The sequence below is a fragment of the Camellia sinensis genome, chromosome 9 (genome assembly GCF_055761805.1).
Source record: "Camellia sinensis isolate YWXY chromosome 9, ASM5576180v1, whole genome shotgun sequence".
Taxonomy (NCBI): Eukaryota; Viridiplantae; Streptophyta; class Magnoliopsida; order Ericales; family Theaceae; genus Camellia; species Camellia sinensis.
In genome coordinates, this window is record NC_138969.1 from 50,415,857 (window position 1) to 50,431,181 (window position 15,325).

The window sequence follows — 15,325 nt, forward strand, 5'->3', positions numbered from 1 at the left end:
CATGTTTGTTTATGAAAATGGTTTGAATTTGCCATCCTCAAGTGGGCTTAAAAGATGCGGATTTGCCACCAAACATTGTGGGCTTTAAAATATGATTTTGCCACAACAAAGTGGGCTTAAAACGCGCATTCGTTGAATTGTTCCAATTCAAATAACAAAGCCTTCATCCACAGGCATTCATGCAGTTTAGCATTTAAGCGCATAGCCTCATGGTAAGCATGCGAATCACGGCAGTATGACAATCACACTCATGCAAGTATGTTAAAGCATGAAAACTTACCGAGTACTCCAAGCCAAAACAGAAACTAGTTAGAAAAATGCATGACCCTAACTATGTTAAGTGTCTAATGCAACACATGCAATATGCAATTAATAGGCTCAGCTACTACTATGGCATATGAAACAACTTGAACAACATGCGATTAAATACGTATTCAAAGAAGTATTTGAAATTGCAATGCAGTTTGAATGATGCGCCGAGCCTCGGTGCATGCAAGATAAATGAATGAACGCAAGCATGCGATATGCTAATCAAAATATGTCCCTAATCTAACCATCAAAAGCGATGAAATAAAAAGGAGAAAGACGTGGGGTTGGAAGATATACACATACGCACGCACACTTATTACAACACTATGCCCTCGCGAATGACGGTCTAAATAAGCTAACTGGCTACGCTAATTAAGTTAACTATTACAAAACTTGAAACTAATTAACTATTCTAGTTAACTAAATATTACAACACGATATTTAACTAACTAATCTAAGCTAATTAAATATTACAAAATGAATTAATTAGCTAAACACCTTAACTAACTAATTACAAAGCAAGTAAATTAGCTACCACTAATTAACTAAATAAAGAAGTTAAATGGCCTCGAGGGGTGAGGAATGCATGCATGCTCGGTTGGTCTCCTCCCAAAAATGCCACTGCCTTGCCATTGCAGCCTCGGTTTGCACATGCTTGAACACCAACAGTGCTTCCGACTTCTAGAATGCCTCTGTTCCAACTCAGGAGCACACTTGTGCAATTTTTCATTGATGGCCGGTTGGCTACCATTGGTGGCCGGTCGGTTGCTGCTAGTGGCCGGTCGGCTGCTACTGTTGGCCGGTCGGCCACCCCTTCCCTGAACTTTTTTTTGTTGTTGTTGCAACAGAGAGCAAACAGAGGCAAATCAGTGTATTCTCATGGAGTGTGTGTATTGTTGCTCTCCTTATCATTACACAAGCTCAAAGGAGTGTAACTTTTGGTCCTCAAACCATCAACTAAGCATTTTCAATGCATGATGGCTAAGGAACCAAACTTGTACAAGCTTAATGAGTGCAAAATAAGAGAAAACAAAGCCACAACCCTATCATGTATGATCAAGGGTGATGGCGACCAAGGAAAGTAGCACGTTTCAGCACTTTGAGTATGAAACGTCCAATTTTCCTTGTGTTCGAATTAACGTCCGATTCAAACACATGCAAAGCAATACATAAGATGCTTATCTTGCCTCTTGTACTTGTTCATTTTTATTTACTCATTTTAAGTTATCGATCCATTCTTTAACCGGTTAGTCCAAAAGTGAGTGTCCACTAATGGAAGAGGTGTCAACCAAGGGATGATTTAAGGCAAGAGAGAGGTCATGCCTTTGGTTAGTAGAAACCCTCAAAAGAGGATTAAAATCATTAGGCGCGAACCTCGATCTCAAGCTTAAACACAATCTGAAGGTTAACCAACCCTCAAAGCAAATGAAAAAGTGAAGAAATAAGGGAGGTTGCAGATATTTAAGTACTGGAATTAGGCATGAAAAGCATTAAAACATGCAACCAAGACACACAAACGATGCTCAAAGCCCCAAAACACTAAACTAGTGAAGGGAATTGCACCACAACCATGCAATACAAGCCTCAACTAAACCAAACAGCCCAAAACAAAGCTAAAACATGTCAAAACAGTAGCAAAAACATGCTGAGATCAAGTTACAAAATACTAGAAAAACATGCTCACATATGAAGCTATCTAGCCATGCAAACAAAACACAATGAGAGGAGGCTAACCCCTCTAATTTTGGACTTCAAAACAAGGTTTTTACCACTGAAATAACTTTGATTTTCAGTGGTTAAAAGGCTCAAAAAGCTTGATTTAAAAGTGATGGATAGATGGCACAAAAGCTTAACAAGCAAAGAGACAAGAAGGGTGGACAACCCCCTAACTCAAAACAGCCTCAAACCACCATTTTTAGGTCATAAAAATAGAGGTTTTTGTAGTTGAAAACTAGTCCAAAAATAGTACAAAAGGATGGAAAAAACAAGTATGAAAAACAAACTTAAAGGGTAAAGGTTATACCTCTTGAAGTCAAGGACACTTTAGGCACAAATGAGGCACCAAATCAAGCTAAAATCACCTTTTAAAGCTCAAAGAAGGTCCCAAGGAATCTCAGCCCAAAGATAAACAACTTTGGTTAAGGGTTGATAGGCAAACTAGAAGTGTATCTCTACTTGTATGCACAAAAGAGCAAGACAGAGAGAAATCTAGAGAGAGAAAAAATAGAGAATGGCCTCTATATATAGAAAAATGTGGCTTCAGGTCGAAAATATCTCAAAATGGGACAGCTGGAGCAGTGTAGAACAGTTGAAGGGAAAATATCTGCAAAATATGAGCTTTTTGACACCTGTGGCCGACCAGCCATCATTGGTGGCCGACAAGGGTCACTATTGGCCAACATATGGCCGTCAAACTCCATTTGTGGCCGACACATGGCCAATAAGCTTCACGAGTGGCAGGAAAGCAAAAACTAGTTTCCGGCCCCAATTTCAAACAGACATATCTCCTTCATATGGACTCCTTTTCAGGTCATTCTTGAGCCTAAATTGAATCCCCAGAAGTCTTATTTCCAATGGTGGCAGCCTTACATCAAAATTCCAAGTGTTCACAAAGACATGCTCATTTTAGTGAAGACTGGTTAGTTTTGGTCCTAACCGGATTGATGCCCAACTTCAACCAGCCATATCCCCCTCATCTGGCCTCGACTTGAGGAGATTCTTGAGTGTAAAATGAAGCCCCAGAAGTCCACTTTCCAATGGTGTGGCCTCATAGCTGAAATCCAAGTGTACAAAAGGATATGTCTTATTTCGCGAGAGCTGCTCGACTCTCTCTTAACGGTTCATGCCCAACTTCTTCCTCCAACTTGGTTTCTTCACTCTCCTCCAATTTTCTTCAACTTCAAGCCTCTAAATAAGGTGTTTTGAAAGAGTTTTCAAAAATTTCACCTCTCTTTCATTTATTCACACTTTGTCCTTACTCGGTTTATCGAAAAACGTAATATTTTAACGAAATGTGAGCTTTGGAACATTGTAGAAACTTTTTCAAAAATATTTTGAAAGATAGGGTTTTAAGGTCTCAAAATCAGTTTGGTCAAAATAGTTTTGGGCCAAAAAAGGGGTTGTGATGTTGGGATTTGACACTCTCATTGCCGAAGAAATCGAACCTTTGCACAAGATAGCCTGCACCATCGAGTAAGCAATCAGTGGCGCCCAAGTTTTAAGGGTGGTTAAAAATGAGGTGTTTACACATGCCACAAGTAAATTGTCTTCCAGACTGCGTCGGTGATTAATGGATACATAGGCGTAAACCACTGAGCTCCGAGCAAAATGAGGGATAGACAAAGGATCAACGAATTCGACGAATCAATGGTGAATTTGCTCTCTTAGTTTGGATTCATCAGGTTCTGTCTAGCATTCTCAGCCAATAGACCTGGAGGAAGAAGGAGCAGCTGTGTCCCATGCAGAGGGTAGTGGGACAGAGGAAGAATCAGCTGTGTCCCATGCAGAGGATAGTGAGGCAGAAGAAGAGTTTCTAAGATCCATTTTTGCAAATGCTTAATCCAAGGGTTCGTAATTGGCAAACTTTGGGTCTAAATGTTGGTACGTTGCAAAAGCTTCCATAACTTGCATAAATAGAGGTGGATATGTGTAGTCAATAAATGGATTGAGATTCTTTCAAGGCTTGTAATCATCTTCCATAGACTCCTCGTATGCTCAATCAATGTAAGAGAATGTGTGATTGGCCATTGGGGATGTACCAGTCTTTTCGTCTACTCAAAGAATGAAAGTGTAAGATACAAGGATTTAATGAAGTTCACAGCTTCATTATTCAAAAAGCGGTTATGCTACCAGAATACACAGAGTCCATGCACGTCTTAGAACGTGGGTGGATTGCACTAGTTCACTAATATCACCAAGTATTGGGTATATTACTGCGATGGGGTAATGTTGACTGCATATTTTCTATAGGCCAATCACAGCTTAACACATGGCAAGATGAGGGAAACATGGGGAGTTAATTCAAGTCTTCAATCGAAATCAGACACGTGGTAGTTAGTATTGGTAATCATGGATCTGCATAGTACTGGATCAGTGAAAAAATACAAGGTAATATGGCCTAACGGTTACTGACAAAGTTTAAATTTAAAATCAGGAGGGAAACCTAACTGCAAGAGTGGCGTAGTGGGATTGATTATGAGAGAGCATGTTCAGTAATCATGGGAGGACATTTCGACGGTTGAAAGCCTACTTCGACAGTTATCATTGGAAAGTATAAATAGCAGAAAAGGCCCCAGAATGAAAGATTCAAACTCAGATAAAAAAACTAGTTTATTTACTTCGTTTTTCCTTTTAGTTTTTACAGTTCTTTACATTTCTGCACTTCAATTCCTGTACTGCACTTCATTCCCAGGAGTAGTTTCAAATAGCTTGTTGTTGTAAACCTCTACAGGGCTGGGTCAGATCATTGTAAGTTTTTCATTTTACTTAATGAAATTTAGATTTTGAAATTATTCTTCACTTGTTGTTATTTACTAAATTCTTCTAAACAAGCCACCAGTAAAAGTCCTCTTCATTGAGGCTGAGAGAAGTAAAATATAATCGTTTGATAATTGATTAGCAATTAATAATCTGTAAGGACTGATTGATCCTTACTGGCATGCTTAAGATTACATTATTAACTTTCGAAAGCCAAAAAAGCCAACAACTATATGATTTTAACAAATCGAATTTCAGTATCATGTTTTTGATTCTTAGATATTTGTATTGTTAGCCATTCTTTCCAGATCTAATCTATATATATACTAGTGTATGCCCGTGCCTTTAGGCACGGTGTAAATAATATTTTGTTTGAATAATTTTCATATGTCATTCTCTCTTAAGCTAGGAACACTGAGAATCAAGCATACCTAAACTGTTTTACCATGACATACAAAAAATGAATAGATAACATATATTTGAGCAAGGGGATCTCCTTTATTATAAACACAACTTCAAATAAAAGGAACAACAAAATGGTGTTCTCCCTTTGGAGCACACCATGCCAATACGAAAATAGTATTCTTGATCAAAATCTAAATAACAAACACCTTCAAATGTTTACCTCTCAAACCAAACCAAATCTATATAAGTTTCTACAACGTCAATCATTTTCAAAGTTTGTCAACGATAAAACCAAAAATAGCGTAAATTCTGCCCTCGAGATTGTTGCTCACTCGAGATTGCCCCTCTTTCAACGCTCATCAATCAAAGAAGTGCACGTTTAGTTTATACAACAATAAATACAAAATCATTAGAGAGATAAGAAAAACTTAAACCTGAAGAAATGTAGACTTGTAAAAAGGCAGTCAATATTACCATTCGCTTGTAGTATTCATCCACCTGTAAAATAGAAAAAAAGCCAATATAATAATTAAAAGAGACTACCCAATTCAAAACAAACACACGCATTGTCATACTAATGAAATGTTTTTTTATAGACCACCCAATTCAAACCAAACACATACATTGTTGCAAAATAATAATTGGTTACCCAATGCAAACACTACGAATAAACACAACACATTATCAACACAAATACAAATTAATGATTGATAAAAATATTAATTTTTAAAAATCAATCAATATTTTCTTTGGATTTTATTTTTTTTCAACTCTTTCTTTTTGGAACTTCCTTTAATTGATCACATAAGGTTAGAGGGAATTTAAGAAAGACGTGTTCTTAAGAAAAAATTTAATAAAATAAAATTCAAAAAGCAAACTCTTCGCTTGGTAATTCAACAACAAACTCTAACTAACTTAATTCTCCCATCATTTACAAATCAATACAACTTAAAAAACCCCATTTATTTTCTTCCAAAAACCCAAAGCCATTTATTATATCAGTTTAGTCCCATCAATTTTGTGTATGTAACCCTCCATCATCTTCTTCAATCTTCACCTACACCCATTCAGATTCATTTTGCTTCCAACCTTAAATAAATTTTGAATATTTGTTAAGCAATACATGACCATAAGCAAAATATGAAACCAGCCCCTTTGGATCTATTTGGTTAGCTCATAGGCAGCAGCCAACAAAATTTAGATTGAAATAAAATAAACTATAAGACTAAACTGATATAATAAAATTCAATGGATAAAACAACAAATCAACAACACACAGTAAGGGGACAATTGTTTATAGGGTCTTAAAAAAGTAATAGGCAATGCTGAAACTATATATATATATATATTTATCACAGCTTACCAATCCCCACTCCCAAATAAAGAGGGGAAAAAAATAGAAAAACACAAAAAGGCCAATAAATATAAGAAAATCAATATCAGCATTTAAAGAGTATTTAGCAAACTCAGAAGTATTTATAGATCCGTATATATTTATGAGTATTTAGCAAACAATAGAAAAACTCATAATATAGAAAAACCCATTTTATGAATAAAAAAATTAACACCCATTTCTTATTAAAGAATCAAACATTTCATTAACTGTGTGTGTGTTGAGTCAGTACCTTTGAGACCAAAAATAGCAGGAAGTGTCTGGTTCATCCTCCTCAGTCACAACATTTAAAAAAGGAAAAAGAAAAAAAAAATGTGTCAATAAGATTACTTGCCTACAATTCTTAACTAATGTCCAATTCTTTGCCTTTTTATGAACTCTCTCAATAAGTCATCCTCTCTCTCCGATGCCAAAACTATTCTTCTCTCATTAAACCAGTTTCTGCTCATCATCTCCCAAAACAGCCTGGCATACAGAACTGGAATTAGAGGTCAGCGATATTTAGATGATTGTTTAAACACCTATTGACATAATGTTGTTTTAAATTGGGGTTCTGTTCCTAACAGAAAATTGACTATATGGTCAGGAATTATGTGATATAATATTGAATTTGGTTTATAAACATGTATATCCTAAGCAAAAGGAGCTTATTCTAGCTTGAATGAAACGGAACTTTGATATTTGTTCATATTATGTGATCTCAAAAGTAATGTACACATACCTTATTTGTTTGTCAGAAATCAAAATTATATTATGGGAATGGCTGTGAAATGATAAGTTTATTTATTTTTGAGTTAAACAGAAAGGTCTGGAACCATTATTCTGATATTGCTTTCATGGTTGGACAATAATGTGGCCAAAATTGCCCCCCTTGATGTTACAGGGGTTTGGGTTATTATTAGACCAAAATGGGGGCAATCCCTTTGGATGTCTTTTTATTCTTTATTTTTTATTGCAACATTATGAGCTTTTCTGGATTCTGATTTCATTCTTGTTTTGAGAGGGAATTAGAGTTTATTATTCTAGGTATCAATACTTTTCTGGCTCTCAAGGCATTTGTGTCCCTCTCAAATGTAACAAATCCCATGCTACCAAGTATTTGTAAGTGCATTCTTATTATAGAAAGTGGTTGTTATTTGCTGGCCAAAAAAAAAAACAAACAAACAAACTGACTGAATCTGTACAATTTAATGCTTAAAAGGAATGCATACCTTTCACTTCCATGTATTATTTTTCATTTATGGAACAGATATTGCAAGGAGAACTGAAAACAATTGGTGTGAACACAGTTTATATTCAACAATAAAGCAAAAAGTTTTGCGAGCAGGTAAAGAACAAATTTTTCCAACTCCTTTAAGATGCTCATGTCTCGTAATTTCCTAAAATTTCAAACCAATATGAAGGACTCACAGACATTCTGTCAAAACCAATGGTAAAGAGGGTGCAAGCCTACGTTTTCTAAGGCTTAATTTAGTTGGTAGTTTAGCAGAAAAACTTGGTAAAATTTCTGAGTCATGAAATTAGTTTGTCTTTTTTATAAAAAGACAAAAAAAAAAAAAAACTTATTCCAATTAATTGTGAGCGGAAAGACTCAAGTAATAAACTATTATCAATCCAATGGAAAAAGGGTTTGCCCAGTTTCTATATTAAAAAAAAACACCATTTATATCAAATTAGATCTAATTTGTCTTAGAACCTTGAACCCATTGAAACAAAAAAACTAATGCCCATTAACAAAATTCAGAGAAAATGCAAAGAAACTGAAATTGAATCAAATAATTCAAAGAAAATGCAAAGAACTCGTCAAATGTCCACAATCAACACAATTCGAAGTGGTGGGAAAATGGAATGAATACCTTGGAAGGCGGCGCAAAGATAGATCCAAAAAATTCAGAAGATGATGAAGGTTATCTTGCGAGCAAAGTTCGAGATGCAAAAATCGAGGACTGGAGAATTGGAGAGCAGCATCGGACAAAAACAGATCAATTATCAGAACCTTGAAGCCACTGAAACAAAAAGAAAATTCACAAAACCCAATAACAGAAAAACTGAAATTGAATCAAATAATTCTAATTTTAATTTTAGAATTCTAATCAAATAATTATAATCAAAGAAAATTCTAATTTTAATCAAAACCCAATAACCCAATTCTAATTTTAACAGGAGGATCACCACAGGTTTGTGGCTGCTATGATAACAACAGGAGGATCACCCATGTACAACAAAATAAAAAACTAACCAGTATACACTAAATGGTGTTCTACACTCAATGGTCACCACAACCAGTTCAAAAACTAATGTAGTTCTTGGTGCTTGGATAAAATGTATTAGATTGAGATGAGTTGATTTTAATTAATAAAATTGTGGGTTTGGGAGAATGGAATTCTAATAATAACAGTATGGAGCCTAATGTCAATGACCCATAAACAATGTAAAATAACATTGAAGCCTCTGGATTGTAACAATAAAATGGCAGCAAAAGGAACATTGAGAATGAGAATCTAACCCTAACAATTGAAACCCAACTCAATGATAAATAAAAGAGAAAACCCAGATCACCTAATTTATCAAATTCAAATACCAAGATGACAGATCTCATCAAAGATTGAGAAATAATAAGAACTTAATCATTACACATGTTTTTCCACTTCTATAATTTCATATCTACCAAACAAAAACGGTACAAATACATAGATAAGGATATTATATATGTCAGGAATCATACCTGCTGGAGGAGATTGGAGAGGAGGCCGAAGAGCTGGGCAGCTGCTGCTGCTACTGCTTTTCCTTCAGCGCAGTAGAAAAACAAAAACCCATCTCACAATTAGTTTAAAGTTTAAGGTTTAGAAACACCAATCCAATTAAATTATAGGTGATCCAAAGAAAAACAAAACCCATTGCTAACTGATATATATTTGAGAATCAAACCCATTGCTAACAAAACCCATTTAAGGAAAAGCAAACCCATTGCTAAATAAATTATATGAGGTCGAAGAAAAACAAATACATATTAGTTTAAGGTTTAGAAACACCAATCCAAATAAATTGAAAGCTACATAAATAAAAAATGAAAAAGAAACATAACAAAGAGAAGATTGTGAAGATCATCAAACCTGCAAGAGCTTCGAAACAAAATTCAAAAACTCAGAACTAAACCCATTGCTAACTGAAAGAAGTCAGTAATTCCCTCAATTACTCTCTAGAATATTTAACCAAATATAAAAACCCATCTCACAATTTGAATACACACGTACTCTATACTCACTATTAATAATAATAAAAAAATTAGCTTATACAAAATATGTTATTAATCAATCAATAAAAACAAATAATCAAAAAGAAAAACAACCTCGCGAGAAGCTCAAAATGGTAATTTCCAAGAAGGTAGGTAAAAATGGTGTTATTAATAAATCACTACTAAACAATTCTCAAAATGGTGTTATTAAAATAAATCACTACTAAACAATTCTCAAAATGGTGATTTCCAAGAATGGTGATTTCCATCTATATCATCTACTCATGTTAGGTAAAAATGGTGATTTCCAAGAAGTTACGTGTAATAAAATAAAGAAACAGAAATTCTAACATCTATACGTATACATAATCTATGATTATATACATGCACAATTCTCAAACTCTTAGATCTGGGTATGTTCCCTCCATTGAAAGAATTGCTCTCAATCCTTAGCTTTGAATCAAAATCCTTCTCCATATTAGCTACCGCTCCAGACCCAACATTTCTCTCTCTAAAATTCCCTATTTAATATATAAAAATAGATATATATTATATATATATACGTATAGTTTTTTCTGCTTATAAATATCAATCTCTCTCTCTCTCTCTCTCTCTCCCCTCTAATAATAGCACACACTCTCTATAAATCTTGGAAGAAGAGTAGGGTCATCGTCGTCGTTACGACCTCCAATGAAAAGGGAAATTAGGACCGATGAATAGGATAGAGCAGAAGAAGAGCAAAGCCATGGTACATTCAAGTTTTACACACGTCAACACTATTTACAGCCTCATGGCTGTCTTTAGCATTTTATAAGATTTTTTTCTTCTTCTTTTTTTTGGACTTCTTTTACGTCGTTACTGAATTTAAAGAAAAATGTAAAAAAGCTTTAGGATTTTGAATTTTACTGGATTAGATGGATTGAAAAAATAATTTTTTTTAAAAAAAAGTTTGAAAGGAAGTCTAGAAAGGCCCAAAAAAAAAAAAAAAAAATTCAAAGCAATTGAATTTCTTAATAGTTTATTTTTTGGAATTTTTAAATTTGTGTCCGCAAGACCGACTAAAAATTAATTTTTTTGATATAATTTTAATAAAAGTTAAAAAAAATTATGACTTTTACCATGGTTCCAAGCACCCTACAATTCAAAATGAGGAAATATTTCTTTGTGTAATACATTTATATGTAATTTTATATAAAATTACGTAAATTTTTATAAATTTATATAAGTAAGAATGTATAAATTCATAAAAATTTATGTAAGTATATGAATTTATATTAAAATTACGCATTTTTATAAAAATATTTACTATGTAAATTCGTAAAAATTTAATTTTCTTTCAAAAATGATAAACGAAAGAAATTGTAATTATCTACATACATCCACAAAATGCAGAGCATTGTTTGATGAAAAGCTGATTCCAATTCCAATCTAATTTTCAGGAACAGTAATCACAATTCATGTTGTTGTTCAAACAGTAGTTGTTATGGCAAATCAAAAATCAATTTCACAATTAACCTTAAATGTGTTCACTCCTAACAATCTCAACATTGTCATCAGTTTTGTGGGTTTTACTATGGAGCCCAATGTAAATGACCCATAAACAATTGAAGCCTCTGGATCTAAACCCTTGACTAATAAAGGAAGAAAAGTGGGTGTGAAATGGCACTTGTAGTTGACTAATAAAGGTTTAAGTAAGATTCCACCTAAGAAAGGAACATAAGCCCATTTGTTATCTTCTTCCAATGAAAACAGAAGCCCAGTTGACCTACATATTTTATATTTTTTGTTTTATATTTCAAATTCACGGCATTTAACTATTCAGTAACACAATCAGCTAGAGTATTAAGATGGTAAATAGTATAACAATCTACCTGCTGTCCCCTATGAAGTCAGTGGAGACCACATCGTCTTCGGTGAACCCCAAAATACCCTTGAGTTTGCCCTCAGATTTCTCCCTGAAATTAACCAAGAAAGAATAAAAGACCTCGTCACATGCTAATCAAGAGTTGGCAGCCAAAGAAATTTCATACAACTATGCAAATCTCAATTTGCCAATCTAATATACTACATAATGAGGTGAATTTGAAGGAAATCTGAATACTCACTTGATAGCATCTTTGATTTGCTGGTATGTAGCTGCCTTCTCAAGCCTCGCAGTGAGGTCCACAACTGAAACATCCACAGTTGGAACTCGGAAGGCTATTCCGGTCAACTGAAGCAATTTTTGACAGCATGTTTGGTTCTTGAACCTGTGAAGAGGATCATCCGGGAATCATTTAGTGATTTTAAAAATAACTGTTTGGTTCTTGACAACATGTTTGGTTCATGAACTTGTTTTCAAAAATAACTCGAACAATGATCATTAGGCGAATCATTTAGTGATTTTAAAATTTGAGTAATGAGAAAGACTCAAAAACTGTGATCTAAGACTCAAATGTTGATCAGCAGATTTATAAAGAATCCCAAAGATGAAACCAAAAATGATGATAAACAGAAATGAACCCAAGTCAAGAATTTCAAAGCAAACTCAAACTTCAACCCAACTAAGCAAGATGTACAAAAATCAACAACAATGATAGAGATAGTGTTACATTCAACTCAAACTTCAATGATCATTGTACGCAGACAACTAAATCAACCCGATAACAATGATAGAGAATAGTGTTATATTCAATTCAAACTTTGATCACTCCATTTGTTATCTTCTTTAAACTTTGATCACTGCAAGTGCCATTTAACTGTTAAGTAACACGCCATTTATTATCTTCTTCCTCCTCATGAATGCATAATGATCAAAGTATACCCAGAAAAAAAATATTCCAAGAAAACTCAAATTCCCACATACCCAATTGAAGTAATAGAAGAAATATGAAGAACTGATAAAAGCAACCATCCAAAGAATTGGGTTTTTTTTCTAGCAACTACTACTTTCTGTCAGAACAAACAGAGGGTGTAAAAGCTTTTTCAATGTTCAACTAATAATCAACAACATGAAATAAAACATTTAAAAGAAATATAAAGAGGAGCAATAGGACTGAGTCTGAACCTCCGTTTGGTAGCTCAAATGAGCCAAGAAAACTATAAACTCAATCAGCAAAAGATGGTCTCGTCTAAAATGGGTTGTCTTTGTTTTTTCTCTTTAAAATCTTTTCCTTTTTGGGTTTTGTACAGAGGACGAAAACACAGAGCGACCAACTGAAACAGAAGTCGAGTATACAAATTCTAGAAATTCAAAACCTAGTATTTACATACAACTTTAAACCAATTTTATGTATACAAAAGAAATTCATAATACTCAATTCTAGAACAACATATTGGGTTTTCTAGATTTCATTAGGGTTAATCACTACAACTTCCACCCCTATTTTCAAAACCCAAATAGAAAGGGGAGAAACCCTAGATTCTTCCACCCCTATTGAGGCAGATGGAGCAATATTCTGGAAATAGAAGAGGGGGGAAACCCTAGATTCTTACACCACCTAAAAAAAACAACAAAAAACAACAAAAAACAACATGGAGGATAGCTTTCTACCTTGGAGCTGTGTAGGGAGAGAGGAGACAGAGATTGAGGCAGATGGAGCTATATTCCGGATATCACCACCGGAGCTATATTCCGTCGGAGCTAATCACCACCGGAGAGAGAAAGCTTGGTGGAAAGAGGAAGATATGTGGTGGGAAGAGGAAGAGGAAGAGGTGTGAGAGCGCAGAGCTTCAAACGGTTTTGAAATCAAAATGAGAGAAAGAGAGAGAGAGAGAGAGAGAGAAAAGATGTTTGTGTAAATATGTGAAAATCTAGAAGCTAAAAGGAAAACTGATCTCAACCATTTGATATTCACCCAAAAAAAAATCTGAACCATTGAAATGTCCAAGTGAGGGAAACATTTTCAACCATGGGATTGAACCAATCTAACGGTTCATACTTTGACAAATAAACAAAAGTCCCATCAAATATTCAAAAACCTTCTTCCCTTATTATATATATATATATATATTCTCGAAGTTTGAGATCTGAAACAGATCCTCTCTCTTTCCTCTATTTTTTTTCTTTTAGTATTAGTTGTAGATTTGAGATCTTAAACAGATCCCCTCTCTCTCCTTCCTTCCTCCTTTCCTTACTCAAATTTTTGTTTTTTGTTTTTTTTTTTTTTTTTTTTGAGAAGGTTGTTGTTGTTGATAATGGAATAGAAAGTGAACAGAAAAATTATTGTTGTAAATTTTGAATAAATAATGGAACAAACTTTGAACAAATAGTGGAACAACATAGAATTTTGGAAAAAAAATTTGAACATATAATAAAATTTGAACAGATAAGTTTAAATAGATAAGTGAATTTGAACAGATAGAAAAAAAAAAAGGTTATAAAAATTCAAAAGATAAGATATAAGTTAAAAAAATTTAAACAGATAGATATAAATTTAAACAGATAAAAAATAATTTGAACAAAATAGATATACACTTGAGCAGATTGGTAAAAAAAAAGTCAACAGAAAAAAAAAATCCACAAATAAATTGATTAAAATTAAAAATAAAATATCTTCAAAAACAAATAAAAGTAGTTATCATCTAATTATTTTATAAATAATAGACTTCTTACCAATAAAAAATATATCTTCTATCTTTATTTGGATTTTTTAATAATTTTCTCTTTATTTTATGGGTCACATAGACGTTTTTTTTTTTTTTTTTTTTTTTTTCGGTTGGAACGTGCGTACGACAAAACCATCCCATAGCTAGCCACCAGTAAATTACAAAACCAAGGTTCCAAATGCTTTTGGTTTTTCAAAACCATTGTCTATCAGCCAACTGTTATTCTTCTAGTGCTGGTCTATGCTATAGTATATATATATATACATAACTACGCATATAACATACTTTTCATCTAAAACTACATATTATACCCAAAAAGAGAAGCAATTGATGGAAACTAGAAAGAAAAAGATGAGTTATCTAAGCAGAGTATGCACGGCAGTTAGTGTTGCCATGGTGGAAGTCCACCACACTGACCAATCCTCTAAATATAATTCTTCCCTTCAAGTTCAAACCGTTTCGCCGAGCGACGCGAGATCGTCCTCTGGCAGAGACTGCTGTAAGAGGAAAGAGGCAGATGAGTCTCTTCAAAAAGTCATGTTATTGAATTGCTGGGCACAGAGCTAAGCTATTGGCTTAGACACCATGGAAAAGAAGTTAGATGCAGAGAGAGAGAGAGAGAGAGAGAGAGAGAGAGAGTATAAAACTACCCACCTAGTTTATCCAGTGGACTTGCCAATTGTCTGCACATGGGTTTTTGGCATAGCTTGTGGTTTTGGCAGCTGAATAAGCTGCCTGAATTTTGAGCTCATCATGAGAGAGAGAGAGAGGCTCAGATAAGAATGTGCAGTTGATCATTGTGCCTGTAATACCTCTGGAAATTGGGGAACACAATGAAACATGGACAATTGTCCAATTCAATTGAATTATTTCTGTTAATTTTAAGTGTGCCTGTTTGTGTTTGTTTCTTGAGACTCTGT

General features: G+C 34.1%; 1 long non-coding RNA gene across 1 annotated transcript; it reads right to left on the minus strand.

Moving 5' to 3' along the window:
* Positions 1-11,687: 11,687 nt before the first annotated feature.
* LOC145798583 (uncharacterized) lies at positions 11,688-13,501 on the minus strand. Its single transcript, XR_014339662.1, has 3 exons — positions 13,351-13,501; positions 11,924-12,067; positions 11,688-11,773 (listed from the first exon to the last, which is right to left on the minus strand). It is a non-coding gene; the product is annotated as an uncharacterized LOC145798583 (long non-coding RNA).
* Positions 13,502-15,325: the final 1,824 nt, after the last annotated feature.